Source organism: Mesoplodon densirostris, chromosome 14, assembly GCF_025265405.1.
Source record: "Mesoplodon densirostris isolate mMesDen1 chromosome 14, mMesDen1 primary haplotype, whole genome shotgun sequence".
In the NCBI taxonomy this organism is placed as follows: domain Eukaryota; kingdom Metazoa; phylum Chordata; class Mammalia; order Artiodactyla; family Ziphiidae; genus Mesoplodon; species Mesoplodon densirostris.
Window position 1 is genome coordinate 89,406,059 of NC_082674.1, and position 14,422 is coordinate 89,420,480.

The window sequence follows — 14,422 nt, forward strand, 5'->3', positions numbered from 1 at the left end:
AAAAAGAAAATTACATCTGGTCTAATGTGTTATTTAAGGCGTGTGTTTCCTTATTGATTTTCCTTCTGGATGATCTGTCCATTGATGAAAATGGGGTGTTAAAGTCCCCCATTATTATTGTGTAGCTGTCGATTTCTCCCTTTATGGCTCTTAGTATTTGCCTTATATATTGAGGTGCTCCTATGTTGGGTGCATATATATTTACAATTGTTATATCTTCTTCTTGGATTGATCCCTTGATCATTATATAGTGTCCTTCTTTGTCTCTTATAACAGTCTTTATTTTAAAGTCTATTTTGTCTGATATGAGAATTGCTACTCCAGCTTTCTTTTGATTTCCATTTGTGTGGAATACCTTTTTCCATCCCCTCACTTTCAGTCTGTATGTATCCCTAGGTCTGAAGTGGGTCTCTTTTTTTTTTTTTTTTTTTTTTTTTTTTTTGCGGTATGCGGGCCTCTCACTGTTGTGGCCTCCCCCGTTGCGGAGCACAGGCTCCGGACGCGCAGGCTCCGGACGCGCAGGCTCAGCGGCCATGGCTCACGGGCCCAGCCGCTCCGCGGCACATGGGATCCTCCCAGACCGGGGCACGAACCCGTATCCCCTGCATCGGCAGGCGGACTCCCAACCACTTGCGCCACCAGGGAGGCCCTGAAGTGGGTCTCTTGTAGACAGCATATATACAGGTCTTGTTTTTGTATCCATTCAGTCTGTGTCTTTTGGTTGGAGCATTTAATCCATTTACTTTTAAGGTAATTATTGATATGTATGTTCCTATTGCCATTTTGTTAATTGTTTTGGGTTTGTTTTCGTAGGTCTTTTTTCCTCCCTTCCTCTCTTGTTCTCTTCTCTTGTAGTTTGATGACCATCTTTAGTGTTGTGTTTGGGTTGCTTTTTCTTTTTGTGTGTGTGTATCTATTGTAGTTTTGGGATTTGCTGTTCCCATGAGGTTTTGTTATAGCAGTCTATATATGTACAAGGTTGTTTTAAGTTGCTAGTCTCTTTCCTGCCTAGAGAAGTCCCTTTAGGGTTTGTTGCAAAGCTGCTCTGGTGGTGCTGAATTCTCTTAGCTTTTGCTTGTCTGTAAAGCTTTTGATTTCTCTGTCGAATCTGAATGAGATCCTTGCTGTGTAGAGTATTTTTTGTTGTAGGTTCTTCCCTTTCATCACTTTAAATATATTGTGCTGCTCCCTGCTGGCCTGTAGAGGTTCTGCTGAGAAATAAGCTGATAACATTTGGGGAGTTCCCTTGTATATTATTTGTCATTTTTCCATTGTTGCTTTTAATATTTTTTCTTTGTCTTTAATTTTTGTCAATTTGATTACTATGTGTCTTGGTGTGCTCCTCCTTGGATTTCTCCTGCCTGGGATTCTCTGCACTTCCTGGACTTTTCTTTCCCAGATTGGGGAAGTTTTCAGCTATTATCTCTTCAAATATTTTCTCAGGTCCTTTCTCTCTCTCTTCTTCTTCTTCTGGGACCCCTATAATGCAAATGTTGGTGCATTTAATGCTGTCCCAGAAGTCTCTTAGACTGTCTTCATTTCTTCTTTTTTCTTTATTCTGTTCTGTAGTGGTGATTTCTACCATTCTGTCTTCCAGCTCACTTATCCGTTCTTCTGCCTCACTTCTTCTGCTATTGATTCCTTCTAGTGTATTTTTCCTTTCGGTTATTGTATTGTTCATCTCTGTTTGTTTGTTCTTTAGTTCTCCTAGGTCTTTGTTAAACATTTCTTGCATCTTCTTGATCCTTGCCTCCATTCTTTTTCTGAGATCTTGGATCATGTTCACTATCATTATTCTGAACTCTTTCTGGTAGGTTGGCTAGCTCCGCTTAAACGTAGTCGTTATTCTGGGGTTTCATCGTGTTCCTTCATCTGGGACAAATTCCTCTGCCTTCTCATTTTGACTGACTTTCTGTGATTGTGGTTTTTGTTCTGCAGGCTGCAGGATTGTCATTCTTGCTTCTGCTGTCTGCCCTCTGATGGATGAGGCTGTCTAAGAGGTTTGTGCACGCTTCCTGATGGGAGGGTCTGGTTCCTTCTCAGTAGTGGGTGGAGCTGGGTCTTGTCCCTCTGGTGGGCAGGGCTGTTCTCTGGGAGATTTTAAGCCACTTTTCTACTGATGGGGCTGTGTTCCTGCCCTGTTGGTTGTTTGGCCTGAGGCATACCAGCCTTGGAGCCTACAGGCTGTTTGGTGGGGCTAATGGCAGTCTCTGGGAGGACTCACGCTAATGAGTACTTCCCAGAACTGCTGCTGCCTGTGTCTTTGTCCCCTCAGTGAGGCACAGCTGCTCCCCATCTCTGCAGGAGACCCTCCCATACTAGCAGGTAGGTCTGGCCCTGTCTCTTATGAGATCACTGCTTTTTACCCCTGGGTCCTGGTGTGCCTGAGACTTTGTGTGCCATCCAAGAGTGGAGTTTCTCTTTCTCCCAGTCCTTTGGAAGTCCTGCAATCAAACCCTGTTGACCTTCAAAGCCAGATTATCTGGCAGACCCCCAGGCAGGGAAGCATGACGTGGGGCTCAGAACTTTCACTCCTATGGGAGAACTTCTGTGGTATAATTGTTTTCCAGTTTGTGTGTTGCCCACCTGGTGGGTATGGGATTCAATCTTATCACGATTCAAGATTGTGCCCCGCCTACCGGCTCGTTGTGGCTTCTTCTTCTTTTTTTTTTTTTTTTTTGCGGTACATGGGCCTCTCACTGTTGTGGAGCACAGGCTCCGAACACGCAGGCTCAGCGGCCATGGCTGACGGGCCTAGCTGCTCTGCAGCATGTGGGATCTTACCAGACTGGGGCATGAACCCGTGTCCCCTGCATCGGCAGGCGGACTCTCAACCACTGCGCCACCAGGGAAGCCCAGTGGCTTCTTCTCTGTCTTTGGATGTAAGGTATCTTTTTTTGTACGTTCCAGCGTATTTTTGTCAGTGGTTGTTCAGCAGTTAGTTGTGATTTTGGTGTTTTCGTAAGAAGGGGGTGAACTCACGTCCTTCTACTCCACTATCTTGAGCTAATCTCCTGTTACATCTCTTCTTAACTGGCAGCTAGACAAACAGACTTGAGACACCAACAAAAACTTTGTACCTCTAAGTGGACTCCCCTGAAGATACTGAGACAGTCTAGACATATATATGCCTTATATGGTCTTTTTTGTGTATCCAGTTTTACATAATAAAACTTTAATAAAAACAAGATGTTTTTCTGTCTGTGAAACTAGCAAAGATTTTAAAAAAGGTGGATGATACTTTGCGCTGACAAGGGTTTGTGGGGAATTGGGTATTCTCCTATCCTATTGTTGGATGTGAAATTAGTACAGATTCTATGGAAGGCATTCTGGCAATATCTTTTAAAAACATAAAAATGTATGTATCATTTGACCTAATAATTACACTTCTGGATATTGATTATTTTTAGGAAATAATGGCATAAGTGTGCAAAGACATATTTCTAAAAGTTTTCATTTTAGTATTTTATATGCCTAAAATGTTAGAAAAATCCAATTCTTCAATAAGAGAAATTTGGTTAAATTAGACCCAATATTGACTTGAAAAAAGGTCCACAACATTGTTAAGTTAAAACAAAGAGAAAACCATAAGGAAGAGAGGAGCAGCCCCTGACAGCCAGGAGCTGGCCTGACATCACTGTGGGGACCTGGAGTTCTCCTGTTTCATAGAACACCAACATCAAGTAAGGCCACTCAGCAATGTGATGGATGGGACAAAAACAAGACCACTCTGTAATCGTGTCTGCACACAGACAAAACTGAAATATTGTGCAAACCACAAATATGACCAAGCATCTACCTGTCCCTGCTAATAGAAGTGACTGCTACTTCTTTACCTGTTCTTCACCAGCTTTAGCCTAGCTCCAGTCATCTCTCCTTCTGGGTGAGATTTATAAAGGTACCCAAGCATAGAATTATGCTGTTTCCTGGCCACACCCAATCTAGAGCAAAGCCCTGCTTCCTTAAACCCTCCTGCAAGCCACTTAGCACAAGCGTGAATGCTGTAAGTTCTTCCTAACAGTCTCTTACTGAAACACCCCACAGTTCCCTGTGCTGTGCATTCTCCCTCACTGTAGAATGATAAACCTAGATACAGCTGTGTTCGTGGTGGTCTTTGGCTGGGGATCAATGACAATCAGTTCAGTCCATTATTGTTTGTAATAGATACTTACTTCCATTGTCACAAAAATGTATGGAATAATACACACCAAGCTGTTGGCAGTGGTAACCTGGTGAGGGATTTTACTTTTGATTTACTATTGTTTTTGGAGGGGGGGAAGGGAAGAAAGGAAAGAAGAAGGAGAAGAATGAGGAGAGAACGATGACGATGATGTGATGGCAGTGGCTCTAAATGAAGTATTAAGTGTTGATAATGATGTTATTGGACTATCTTTATTCTTTAAAATTTCTACAATTAATATGTATTACATTTGAGTGAAAAATTATAGAAGTTACTTTTGAATGGAAGAAAATTGTGATTTTTCCACAGAAAATACTATATGGTCATTTAAAAATTTTTAAATAATTTTTAAAAATTGAAGTATAGTTAATTTACAATGTTGTGTTAGTTTCAGGTATACAGCAAAGTGATTCAGTTATACGTATACATACATGTATATATATATTTGGATTCTTTTCCATTATAGTTTATTACAGGATATTGAATATGGGTCCCTTGTTGTTTATGGTCCTTGTTGTTTATCTATTTTATATATAGCAGTATGTATATGTTAATACCAAATTCCTAATTTATCCCTCTCTACCCGCTATCCCCTTTGATAACCATAAGTTTGTTTCCTATGTCTGTGAGTCTATTTCTGTTTTGCAATTAAGTTCATTTATATCATTTTTTAGATTCCACATGTAACTGATATCATATGATATTTGTCTCTATCGGTATGACTTGCTTCACTTAGTATGATAATCCCTAGGTCCATCCATGTTGCTTCAAATGGCATTATTTCGTTCTTTTTTATGGTTGAGTAATATTCTGTGTGTGTGTGTGTGTGTGTGTGTGTACTCCACATCTTCTTTATCCATTCACTTGTTGATGGACGCTTGGGTTGCTTCCATGTCTTGGCTATTGTAAATAGTGCTGTTATGAAAAATGTTTATTTTTGCAATGGTATCTTGTGCCTGACTAAAATTATACACGTCATGACTAAAGTTTGAAGGCTTCCGGTATTCCAGGTCAGTTGCAGTACCAGGCAGGGTACAGTAGGTGTCGCTATTTCCCAGGGAACTGCGTATTGCTAATGAAGTCCTCTCGGAGCAGTGCCCAATTCTAAACCAATTATCTGTCTGCCAGATATACCTAATCTCTAACTTTGAGTATTATGTACTTGTAATTTTCCTTCCTCTTGTCATTTTAATCCATGACTCAATCTCGATAAGATAAATTACTACAGTAAAGCACACTCCATATTCCTTTCCATAGATAGAATTTTCACGTACATATCCTATCTTCACAGTAATCTTGTGAAGTACTTCAGGCAGGTATTACATACTCCATTGTACAGATGAGGAAAGTAAAGTTAACCAGAAAACTGAAGTCATTAACAGTTCATTGGTTCAGCTTTCTTTCCCCTCCATTGGCTAGTTCTAGAAACTTGCACATATACAGCAAAACAACACTATATTTGCCTTAAGTGTATCAGTATATAAATGTATCAACAGTAAAAAATAGATTTCAGTGAGTTTCTTAAAACTGCCATCCGAATGATGAAAATTGACCCATGTTGCTTGTGCAGTGTGGTTGTGCAAAAGCTCCTGATGGATGCACTGCAAAGAGGAGCCCTGAAATTTGGGCAGGTGGGCAGCTTTCAGAAGTCTGAGAGTTCTTTGCAAACACCTAGGCATCCTTGGGGAGCATGCTGAATGTGATTCATGTTTGTGTGTGACTAGGAGTTATGTTAATAAACATCCGTTATTGTGCTTTGTGGTAATACCAGATTCATAGGGTTTTTTGCTTCTTCCTTCTGAGGTTTCACATTTTTCCAACCCTTACATGTGATCATTATCCAGTTATCACTTCCTGATGCCTGCCTTGTAGTTGCTGCTTTCCCCTTTTCTAGTCGCTTTTGCTCAAATTTATGGAGTTAGAAATCAAATACCCAAGCTAGGTAGAAATGACTATAAAGTAAAGTTAACCAAGTTCAAAGCAAATCTATTTGAAGGCATTTGTATGTTACTTCCTAGTTCAGACTGATAGGGAGCTGGTCTGGAGAGATGAGGATTGACTATGTCAATCTTTTTCAAAATCCCAAGATAATCAACACCAGTCTTGATGTCAGTCTACTGAGGCACCCTGGGACTTGGTCATTCACTCCAGTGTTGTAACAATTTGAAGGGTATGCTCCAGACTGGGGTGAGGATGTCCAGCCTTATAGAGCTGGCCTGACCACCTCTGATGGCATGGTGGGTTCTGGATCAAGAGGAAAGCTGGTGGAGTGTGGGGTGAGTATGAGGTAAAAGAAGAGGCTCAAGGGAGGGGCTGCTAGATTATGACTCAAGTTGAAACAGGGAGTTGGCAAATCCAGTCCTCTTTCTAGCAGGCATTGAGACCCAGTAGGGGCCTTCTTACAACCGCCAGGGCACAGAGTGGAGACTTGGGAAGAGGACCAGATGCACCACATATAGCAGCAACCTATGCCAGGCAATGTATCTATGTATGATGAGGTGGCCAATGGCAGATGCAGGGTTCAGACACAAAATTGTGGCCAGTAGGAATGAGGTAGCAGAATGGACCCAACCAGCTATCTGAGGTACAAGGCTGGGGCACAGTTGAGGAACATTTAAGGTACCCAAGAAACCTGGGATGAAGTTACTGGACCTGGCATGCTCTGCCCATGACCTTCAGCCCAGAAGTGGGGCAAAGAGCCTGGTATATGGAGATATTGAGATTGCCAGAATGATTTCCAAATCCACCTACTGAGGAGGCAAAGACTTCTGCTGGATGACTGCAGGGAAGAGCACTGTCAACTTTGGGCAAGATGAGCAGACTTAGAGAGTCGGGAATTCTTTGCAAAGAGCTAGGATGGGGCTAGGACTATGTGTAGGTGCTGATACCAGGGGCCATAGTCACCTGGGGAATCAGGCCCAGGACTAGGCCTTTCTGGAACTCATGGATCGGGGGCTCTCCTTCCGAGGGGAAGAGACCAGACAGAACAGACCAATCTAGTTTTTCAGGGAGGTGAGGGTGAGCTTGGAAGTGGCCTTAGGTCACAAACACTAATCACTTTAGGATAAAAACAGCTCACCCTAATGATCTTGAAATTAGTTTTATATGCATGCCCAATGGGCACATGTTTGTGGGGAGAAGAAAAGGAGATTTATTGTTTTTTTCCCCATTATATAAATATGCTTATTATAAAACATTCAGAAAATACAGAAAAGTATAAAAAAGAAGAATCACCTGGAACCCCACAGGCCAGAGATATAATCTCTAAATATATTTTGGTGAATTTCCTTCCAGACTTCTCTTTATACACACACACACACACACACACACACACACACACACACACACACATATTCAACATAAGTATATAAATATATATTCAAATTAAATCAATAGTATTTTGTAGCCTGTTTCTTCCACTAGATACTATATCTGGGACACTTTTCCACAATAACATATGTAGTTCTACATCATTATTTTTGATAGCTGCATAAGATTCTTTTGCCTGATATTTCTTGTTTTAATGAGTCCTCTATTGAGTAACAACATCATATCATCTGAGGATAATGATAAATTTGTTTTTCTTTTTCTTATTTCAGCATATTGACTAGAACTTCCAGAACAAGCTCAGATACAGCTCATTCTTGACCTGAACCTGATTTTAATAGCAGTGCCTTTTTTTTTTTTTTTTTTTTTTTGCTGTATGTGGGCCTCTCACTGTTGTGGCCTCTCCCGTTGTGGAGCACAGGCTCCGGAAGCGCAGACTCAGCGGCCATGGCTCACAGGCCCAGCCACTCCGCGGCATGTGGGATCATCCCAGACCGGGGCACGAACCCGTGTCCCCTGCATTGGCAGGCGGACTCTCAACCACTGCGCCACGAGGGAAGCCCAGTAGCAGTGCCTTTAAGATTTCACCACTGTTTTTTCATGCTTCCTGTTGGTTTCTAATACACTTATAGTATTAAGGGAGTCTTCCTTCTATATCTCAAACACTAACAGGGCTTTGTATTTTTCTTTTAAGAGAATCAGGATGGATGTTGAATTGGGTCAAACACCTTGCTAGCATCCATTAAGATGATGGTACAGATTTTCCCCTTTAGCCTGCAAATGTCCTGGTGCTGAGTCTGCCTTGGTTTCTTGGAATGAATCCTGTGTTAGTGATTTTGCAACCTGGGAAGGGGAAGTGGCTGCTCTTGGAAATCTCACAAAAAGGCAGCATGCTTCAAGCCCTGTGCAAAACCCACTCTTTTCACAGACTGCTGTGTGTGTGTTAGAATGAGTTGGGAAGCCTTCAGCCTTTTAGTGATAGATAACTAGATCAATAAAATCTGACTCAGTTAAACAGAGTTTAGATAACTTGGCAACAGTCTATTCTAGGTTTGATAAAACAGTCCTAGCAAAGACAGTTGGGGCTGGAACTCTCGCATGTATATGTGTGTGGGGGGGAGGGGGAGGTGAGGGGAAGTGGTTGTTGGATACCTTTCACATTTCTTGCTTGATACTCAAGCTTTCCCATAGCTGTGCACATCCTTCAGCACTTAGATTTTCTAAGACACGACGGAGGTAAGGAAGGTGGTAATCATTAACATTCACTGAGCACCTTTCCAGAGCCAGGCTTATTTCTAGTCCTTCTTTCAGCCATACCAGGAGCTCTTCTGTGCCTTTTTTACAAATGAGGAAAGCAGAGCTCAGTTTGCTCAAGGCCCCCAGCTGGGAAGTTGTAGAGGCAGGATTTGAAGCCAAGTGTATCTGCTCCTCAGTCATGCCCTGTTAACCTTGCCCATGCCCATGTTCCGCTGGGAAAGGCTGACTGGTGGGGATATGTCCTGGTAATTAAAAACAGTACCCTTCAGCTTCTGGATTATTATTTTATTTATTTATTTAAAAAAATTTTTACTATTTATTTGGCTGCATTGGGTCTTAATTTCGGCATGCAGACTTCTTAGTTGTGGCATGTGGGATCTAGTTCCCTGACTAGGGATCGAACCCGGGCCCCCTGCATTGGGAGCATGGAGTCTTAGCCACTGGACCACCAGGGAAGTGCCTGGATTATTCTTTTAGATAACAGCTCTGTGCTGCTAGCTCTATTTTTTGTTGTTGTTGTTGAATCAGGTCAAATTAACAAATGTTTATGGACCATTTACCATGTGGGAAGGCATAAGGCTAGGTGCTGTAGGAAATATTGAAGCGTAAATCGAGACATTTCTGGACAAATTTAAGTCCAGTCTTGAAAAGCAATATGTAAGTAGGTTGACTGGTTAACCTTAAACTACTCTACCAGGTAATATTGTCAAACTGACTTTCTAGGAGTGAGACTGTGTATGTTAGAAAATATATGCAATCAGACCAATCTGCTCCTTTTTGGGACCCTCACACCACACACCAATGTCAACTCCAGGTCTATAAGCTTATGAAAAAATCTAACTCAAGTCATGGAAAAGCTAGCAAAGACTAGAGTATTCATTTCTATTGTGGAGGAATAGCCTTATAGGAATTGATGCTACAGAAAAAAAAGAAAGAATGATACATAACAGTGGAGAATTTTAGAAAGAGTTTAAGAATACAATAAGATTATATGGGTCATATACACACTAGTATATATCAAATAGGTAACTAATAAGCACCTACTGTATAACACAGGGAACTCTTCTCAATACTCTGTAATGACCTATATGGGAAAAGAATCTAAAAAAGAGTGGCTATATCTATATGTATAATTGATTCACTTTGCTGTACACCTGAAACTAATACAACATTGTAAATCAACTATACTCCAATACAAATTAAAAAAAAAGATTATATGGGTCAATATGATAGATTATACAAAAATTTGTAAAAGACAAAGTTTTACAATGAGCAAGCATTACTTTTAAAATAAAAATAATAGTTTCAGTAACTTAAACCCAGGTTTAAAAAAGCTTATTCAAATACATAAAAAACAATACCTCGGGCTTCCCTGGTGGCGCAGTGGTTGAGAGGCCGCCTGCCGATGCAGGGGACGCAGGTTCATGACCCGGTCAGGGAAGATCCCACATGCCACAGAGCAGCTGGACCCGTGAGCCATGGCGGCTGAGCCTGCACGTCCGGAACCTGTGCTCCACAACGGGAGAGGCCACGACAGTGAGAGGGCCACATACCGCAAAACAAACAAACAAACAAAACAATACCTCACCTTCAAATCCTGGCAACAAACATAAACAGATAATCTGCCTGATTGTATTAGTAAACTCCTTGGCCGGAGATAGGATAAAGTCAAGGAAGGGAAAGAAAGGAAGTAGTGAAAATGTCCAACACGTTCATATCCTTTAACCTAGTTTCCTCTTCCTGAGAATTTATTCTAAGGAACATGTTCTATAGATGGGGAGTCTAAATGTACAAGGAGCTCCACCATAACAGGGAAGTGGTTAACCAAACCATAGTGTATTTATGCAGTGGAATATCATTTAGTCATTAAAATAATCACATTGTGAAGACTTTGAGGCCACAGGCTAACAGAGTAAAGTTAAACGAAAACAGAAACTTACCTACATAATTATTCCACTTCTGGAAAATTAAGTTCTTATGATCAGGGTTGGGAAGCAAACATGGAGAAATCAAAAGAATTGTGTTCGGAGGAAGGTAATCAGGATTTTTTAAATTTAATGTTTCTGGTCAAAAATGATTTTTTTTTTTTTTTGCGGTACGCGGGCCTCCCACTGCTGTGGCCTCTCCCGTTGCGGAGCACAGGCTGCGGACGCGCAGGCTCAGCGGCCATGGCTCCCGGGCCTAGCCGCTCCGCGGCATGTGGGCTCTTCCCAGACCGGGGCACGAACCCGTGTCCCCTGCATCGGCAGGCGGACTCTCAACCACTGCGCCACCAGGGAAGCCCCTCAAAAATGATTTTTAAAGGAAAAAAAAAAAAAAAAAGAAAATTGTGGTGCTGGGCTCTCTGGGCATCTCAGTGGGTTATGCCAACACTGTCTACACCAACATTAGGCAGTTGTCCAGCTGGGACAGTGGAGCTGCCTCCTCTGTAGCTGGGCCCAGAACCAACTTTGGAGCTGAGGCCGTACATTCACAGAGTGCCGCTCCTCCATCAGCCTATAGCCTCGCCCCTCTCCCTGAGCCTCGTGCAGGGCATCTCCCTAGCACAGCCCTCAGCTCACGTTGGTGCTGTGTCCTGCATGCAGCTCCGAGAGCCCCTGGGTACCCCGCACTCCCCTGTCCAGCTCCTCCTTCCTCATTCCCGTAACCCTTAACAGAAGTAACTCCAAATGAATGAACAAAACAGAACTGGACTTTGTCATATAGAGCAGCGGTCCCCAACCCTTTTGGCACCAGGGACTGGTTTCACAGAAGACAGTTTTTCCACGGACTGGGGGTGGGGGTGTGTGGGGAGATGGTTCAGGTGGCAACGCGAGTGAAGTGGGAGAGATGGCGAGCGGCAGGTAAAACTTTGCCCGCCAGCCCACTGCTCACCTCCTGCTGTGCGGCCCGGTTCCTAACAGGCCGTGGGCCAGTACTGGTCCACGGCTCTGGGGTTGGGGGCCCCTGGTATAGAGGGTAATTACCCGAGAAACAGGATGCTATATTAACCAAATTGCTTTCTAGAAGGATTAATCCAAGTTAAAGTGCAAATTTAAAAGCCTCTGAATAAAGCTTAAGAGAGAAGCAGAGAGACATGGACAACTGACAGATATAATCCAAGAATGAGGAATAACCAAATATGGATTGTAAGATTCTGGAATTCTCTGGAAAATGGTGCTAAACGTACTCAGTTAACTTGCAATTGTCTGTACAAGTGGAAGGGCACAGAAGGTAGCCAGCATAAAAAACAGGGCATGATCCAGGAAAGGATCTTATTTATGGAACAGTGGGGCTGGAAGGACAGAGAGCAGACAGGGCCACCCCGTCTTGTCTTTCAGCTGAGAAAATTCAGGGCAGCCAGAGGCCCAGCCGGAATCAAATCTGATCTTCTGCTGCTTAGTCCAGTACTCTTTGTCCTTTGCTTTCTAGAGGGTTTTTTTTTTTCCCTTTATTAATTTCTGTTTTGCAAAGTTAAAATATTCACATCATTTAGAAATGAAAAATTATCAAAAGATGTACATTGAAAAGCCTCCCTCTCAACTCTTTTATTAATTTCTTATGCATCCTTCTAGCGTCTCTTTGTGAAAATACAAGCAAATCTAAAAATATTAAAATGCTTTCTTATTTCCCACTCTTTCTAACACAATGTGTCAAGGAGATCTTTCCACTGCAATGCAGAGAAAGCCCCCTTGTTTAAGATATTGCACTGTAAGGATGTACCATATTATATTTAACTAGTCTCTATTTATGGACCCTTAGGTTATTTCTAATCTTTTGCTTTTACAACCTGTGCTGCCATAAATAATTTTGTACATACGTCATCTTGTAGGAATGTAGGTGTATCTGTAGAATAATTCCCAGAAGTGGGTTTACGGGGTCAAAGGATAACTGCATGTGTAGTTTTGATAGATTGCCAAACTGCCTTCCATGAGGCCTGCGCCATTTTGCGTTCCAATTAGCAGAGTAGAAATATGCCTGTTTCCCCACAGCCAGAGTTGGTCCTTGCTGGAGATCTGTCTTCCCAAGTTATATTCTGCTTGAACTAATATAGAATTTTGTTTCATCTTTTGAGTAAGTACCAGTTGACATCAATTGAGGGGCATTAGTCCTGAGACATATTGGATAACCTAAGTTCCTAAGTTGGAACCAGCTTAGACTTAAAAACTTGGCATAGCTAATACATAATATGTAGTCTCGTGAGTGTCAGTGTTTCTTGCCCCAAATAAGCTCTTCCCTGTACTTCTCTTTGAGAGGCCTTTGCTCAGAATAACCTTGGATGTTGGGCCATCATGTGAGCAATTCTAATTTTATCCTCAAAGTGATCTTGTGGGGTGTGAGGAGGAGTTATTACAATTTCCACTTGACAGATGAAGAAACTGAGGGACACAGGGGTGAGATAGCACTCTCTTACTGCCTGCTCCTCTCCTAGGGTGGGGCTCAGATGTAAGATGGAGGTCTTCGATTTGAGATGGGGGCACTTTGAGCTGGGGCTGGCTCCTGCTGAGGAGATGCAGGTCATGCAGAGGGAGCAGAGAGTAGCACGTTGAAGGATGGCTCTAGGCTCCAGGCTTAAGAGAGAAGAAAGAAACACTCTTTAGTTCAAGTACTACATTGAAACCTAGTTTGCTTGCATCCTTGGTGTTCCTTGGGACCAGGGACTGGGCCTACTCCGCCTCCATACCTGGCACCTCTAGGATATACAGGGCCCAGGGCAAGAGTACAAGAGGAAGATGTCAGCCTCCAAGTGCCCCTTCTCATCCTTGCCCTGGCTCCACCCCTGATTCCCAAGGAGCCCTGTGCACTGGCCTCAGCCACCCTCTCAGGCCTGGAAGTTCAAACACAGGCAGTAAGATCCACCCTCCAGACCCAAGGAGGAGGCCTGTGCAGGCCCTAGAAGCAGGCTTGGGGCTGTATGGACAGGGAATTCCATCGTCTCAGTTACCTGGAGGATGGCCTGGAGGGAGGTTAAGACTCCAGGTGAGCACATCCCTGTGGGCCCATAGGTTCCTTGCCAGAGCAGAACCCTCTAAAATATAGGGCTTATGGGAGGTACTATGGGAAAGAATCCAGTCAAATTATCAATCTGAAGGCATCAGGTTGAGCTGGACAATCCAGGTATGAAAAGCCAGATGGAAGTCAGTGAAATCTATTCATAGTAAAAGGGTTTAAAGAGGCAGAAGGGAGGCAGAGGTTGTAGAAGCCCAGGAAACAGGAAAGCACAAGTACAATACATGTTATGGAACAGGATGGCCCAGGGATGGGCAGGGAGGGAACTGCCCTCGAGCTGGGGTATCTTGTCACATGAAGGTACATGGAGCTGGCTGTAAGTGGGAACCATTCTTTTTCAGACAGTAATTCAAGACTTCTGTCCTCTACTCAGAAGGCAGAGATGTCTGTAGACTCAGGGACAAAAGTCCTCTCCAGCCTGGTTGTCAGGCCATCATGTTCCACCCAGCTTCAAAGGCTTCTGCTTCAAGCAATGTGTGGTTAGGTTTGTTGAAACAGAACTTTAGCTCAAAGGTCCCTCTGCAATATGGGTAATGCAAAATCTCAATCCACTGAGTGGTTCCATAAAAATATAACTAAGCACAAAAACCTCCAAGAAAGTCACGCCATGGTGAGTTTTCTTTGACTATCAGTCCTTCCGCCCTTGAGAGTTTATCCAAGTTCTTTTGT

The 14,422-nt window shown here is 42.8% G+C and overlaps 1 long non-coding RNA gene across 1 annotated transcript; it reads left to right on the forward strand.

Moving 5' to 3' along the window:
• The first annotated feature begins 1,613 nt into the window (after window positions 1-1,613).
• Window positions 1,614-3,118, forward strand: LOC132502181 (uncharacterized). The gene is made up of 3 exons (XR_009534406.1): window positions 1,614-2,000; window positions 2,276-2,325; window positions 3,041-3,118. It is a non-coding gene; the product is annotated as an uncharacterized LOC132502181 (long non-coding RNA).
• Window positions 3,119-14,422: the final 11,304 nt, after the last annotated feature.